General features: G+C 40.1%; 1 pseudogene; it reads right to left on the bottom strand.

Annotated features, from left to right (window-relative positions):
* Window positions 1-2366: 2366 nt before the first annotated feature.
* On the bottom strand, window positions 2367-3567 carry LOC100675070 (olfactory receptor 4C6-like; annotated as a pseudogene).
* Window positions 3568-4384: the final 817 nt, after the last annotated feature.

The raw sequence follows: 4384 nt of genomic DNA, 5'->3' as shown, positions 1-4384 counted from the left end.
AGCTTTTCCACAACAGGATCATTGAGAAAATAAACACTCTTTGTATTTAGAAACCCACATCTAGAAGGTAACAGCAGGAATCATTCTCCAATAGTTAAAAATAAAATAGGTCAATATCATTTCTCTTGTCCCATATCTGTTGCCAACAAGTTGATTCTGACTGACAGCAACCTTATAGGACAAAGCAGAACTGTCCCATAAGATTTGCTAGGCTGTTTTTTTTTAATCTTTATAGAAGCAGATTGCACATCTTTCTTCCCCAGAGCAGCTGGTGGGTTTGAACCATCAACCTTTCAGTTAGCAGGTGAGTACTTAAGCAATGTGACACCAGGACTTCTTTCTTGTCCAATAAAGAATTTATAACTTCATGACACAGGCACTGTCATTGTTGTTGTTGTTTGTTGTTGTTAGGTGCTCTCAAATCAGTTCTGGCTCCTAGTGACCCTATGCACAACAGAACAAAACACCACCCGGTACTGAGCCATCCTCACAATCATTGTTATGCTTGAGCTCTTTGTTGCAGCCACTGTGTCAATCCACCTCTTTGAGGGTCTTCCTCTTTTCCGCTGACCCTGTACTCTGCCAAGCATGATGTCCTTCTCCAGGGATTGATCCCTCCTCACAACATGTCCAAAGTATGTAAGATGCAGTCTTGCCATCCTTGCTTCTAAGGAGCATTCTGGCTGTACTTCTTCTAAGACAGATTTGCTCATTCTTTTGGCAGTCCATGGTATATTCAATATTCTTCGCCAACACCGCGATTCAAAGGCATCAATTCTTCTTCCGTCTTCCTTATTCATTGTCCAGCTTTCACATGCATATGATGCTATTGAAAATACCATGGCTTGGGTCACGTGCACCTTAGTCTTCAATGTGACATCTTTGCTCTTCAACACTTTAAAGAGGTCCTTTGCAGCAGATTTACCACGTGTCTATCAGTTTGTCGTACTGTTGGGGCTTCCGTGTTGCTGTGATGCTGGAAGCTATGCCACCAGTATTCAGATACCAGCAGGGTCACCCATGGAGGACAGGTTTCAGTTGAGCTTCCAGACTAAGACAGACTAGGAAGAAGGACTGACAGTCTACTTCTGAAAAGCATTAGCCGGTGAAAACCTTATAAATAGCAGCAGACAAAGACACTAGATTCTAAAATCTCTTGACTCCTGCATGAGCGACTCGTAGTCTGTTTCTGTAAATGATAACAAAAGGCAGTGGAGAATTAACCATATGGGGCAGCTCTACTCTCTCCTGTCGAGTTGCTATGAGTTGGAATAAACTCGACAGCAATCAGTTTGTTTATTTTTTCTTTGGAGTGGCCTCCGTATTAAATAAAAAAAGAAAAAAATTTTTTTTTTTTTTTAGCACACCACTAAACTGATATTATGCTTGCCTTCAAAAAGGACAGTTTGTAGCACAAAAACCAAGAGAATTCTAACTCCTTAGGTGTTTATATGTATTTATCTTTCCGAATTTTTCCCAACCATTGAATTTAAAAAGATTAAAAATCAACAACTAAGTCTCTTTTAGACTGACACTTATTGAATAATATTTATTAAGCATCTGCTAGTTGACTAGAGGAGTCCCTTAGTGGTACAAATGGTTAATGCTCTCTGCTGTTAACCAAAAGTTGGAAGTTTTAAGTCCACCCAGAGATGCCTCAGAAAAAAAGACCTGGCAATCAACTTCCGAATAAAATCAGCCGTTGAAAACCCTACAGATCACAGTTCTACTCCGACACACATAGGGCTGTCATGAGTCAGAATCAACTCCATCGCAACTAGTTAGCTGACTGGAAGTGTATGAACCACTAGGTTTACAACGTGAATGAATAAACATCATCCCTGTCCTTACAATTACGATTTTGTGGAGAAAACAGAGAAAATAAAAACACACTTACTTATAAAGGAAGTACAGTTTCTGCTTATTTATTGTAAGGATATAAACGGGATGGAAAGCTAGAGAATAACTGAAAGAAGTTACTAGAGACAAGACTTCTTGAGGAGGTGGGTGGTCATCTGAAAATGAAATTTTATATGTGTATATATATGGGATTGAGCCAGATGAAGCATCTGGAGAAGGAGATGCCATCAGACAGAAGTGTGAGAACAAACACCATGAACTGGGAAAAGCTTGGATTCTCCAAAAATCAGTTAAGGAAAAAAAAAAGGAGAAAAGAAAGACAAAGGGGGCTAGAGCCTTGTGAAAATGATGAAGTACAAAATGTACCGGAGAGGTAGGCAGCAATGTGGTTAGGCAGAGTACTGCAGTGTCTTGAGCAGATTTGTATGCTTAAAAGATGTCACTTAGTATTGTACATGCAAGAGATTTGATTGGATGGGGAGCATGAGACCTCACTGTACCTACAGGAAAAATTTGTTCATGGCATGGAAACTAGTGACAATCCAGGATTTGTTGCCTCTTCCAGAGTTTCTTCATGGCATTTTTCACCTCTGAATTCCTCAGGGTGTAGATCAAGGAATTTAACATGGGTGCAACAATGGTAAAGGACAGAGCCATTGCTTTGTCTATGGGATAAGTGTCCACAGGTCTTATATACAAGAAAATGCATGGCACAAAGAACAAGACAATCACTGTGAGGTGGGAGCCACAGGTGGAGAGGCTTTTCGGCGCCCTTCAGAGCTGCAAGACTTCTGGGAGCAGAGGATAACCATGTAGGAGGCAACGAGGATAAGGAAGATGGTCACACACATCACCCCACTGTTGAGGATGACCAAGAAGCCCAGCATACAGGTATCCATGCAGGCCAGTGTCAGCAATGAAAATAAATCACACATAAAGTGATCAATAACATTGGGACCACAGAAGGGTATTTGGTACATGAAGAGAAGCTGTATTGTTGCATTCATGGACCCACCTACCCAGGCCCCTCCCAGCAGCAGGCAGCACACCTGAGAATTCATGATAGTCATGTAGTGGAGGGGCTTACAGATGGCCACGTAGCAATCATAGGCCATCACGATGAAAAGGATGATTGACACCCCACCAAAGAAATGTTCTGCAAAGAGCTGGATCATGCAGCCTTCTAGGGAGATGGTAGTACTCTCAGAGAAGGAATCCACAATCTTCTTGGGAGCTATGACAGAAGAATAGGTAGCATCCATGAGTGAAAAAGAAGGAAAAAATACATAGGTGACCTCAGACTCTGACTTGCAGTCATAGTTACCACAATGAGTAAGTTTCCCAGTACAGTGGCCACATACATGATTAGAAACACAGAAGAAAATATTTTCTGTAGCTCTGGGTTCTTTGTGAGACCCAAAAGAATGAATTCAGTTACATCGTTTTGAGTTTCCATTTACTGTAGGCTGATGTAAGCACACAACTATGAGCTGGAAAATCTGCAAGAGCAATTTTTTTAATTATTGTAAAAATTTTATAATACAAATGCAACATTCGTGAATTCAATATTTTTCACATGTACAATTCACCGATAGCAATTACATCAATCGTATTGTGAAACCATTACCAATATTCGTTGCCAAATTTTCCATTCCATTAACAGAAACTCAATGCTTCCTAAGTAACGATTTCCCTTTTCATCCTCTCTCCTGCCCCTGGTAAAAAAAAAAAAAAAAAATAGCTACTGTTAAACTCTGATCTCTATGCATTTGCCTATTCTGGGTGTTTTATATTAGTCAAAGGACATACAACATTTGTCCTTTGCAAAAGCAATATTATTATTTCTTTTTATTTTGCTTTAGGTGAAAGTTTACAGCTCAAGTCAATTTCTCATTCAAAAATTTATACACATTTGCAAACCTCACAATGTGTCAGCAATATTATTTTTAATTGATAATCACCAGGTGTTAGGCATTTTTTGTGCCCCATCTCACACCCTCTTGACCTATCTTTCCAACTTTTCCCCTCGCAACCAGCTGTTCACAATTACAGCCTGAGAGTAGTTTGATTCTACAAATTGATCCAACACTACCTCCTCTCACAGTCACATCTGTTGCTTTCTGTCCATGCACTTACTGCCTGAGATATTTTGGAGACCCTGATACATCATTCTCATGCAAACAGACACTTAGAAGTATGAGAGATTTCACATTCCAGAGGGAAACTCTTGATCATTTGGTTATAGGAGCCAGTAGATAAATGGTAACCAGCTTAACTCAACCTTGAGTTAACTTGATTTCCTTCCCTCTTTCACTCTTCCCAGTTCCTCCTTTCTGTTTCCCAGAATAAACCACCTACATACAAGCTTTTCTCTCAGCCTCTTCTTGGGACCCAAGCTAGGATGATGACCTTTAATCACTAGACACCCAAGAACTTGGGAATTTTCATTCATTTTTTTCACATATTTATTGAGCCCCTAGAATGTGCTATTTGGAAAGCCTACAAGACAGAGAGGCCATATCCC

The sequence above is a fragment of the Loxodonta africana genome, chromosome 22, assembly GCF_030014295.1.
Source record: "Loxodonta africana isolate mLoxAfr1 chromosome 22, mLoxAfr1.hap2, whole genome shotgun sequence".
Lineage (NCBI taxonomy): Eukaryota > Metazoa > Chordata > Mammalia > Proboscidea > Elephantidae > Loxodonta > Loxodonta africana.
This window is presented reverse-complemented; position numbering and strand designations above follow the sequence as displayed.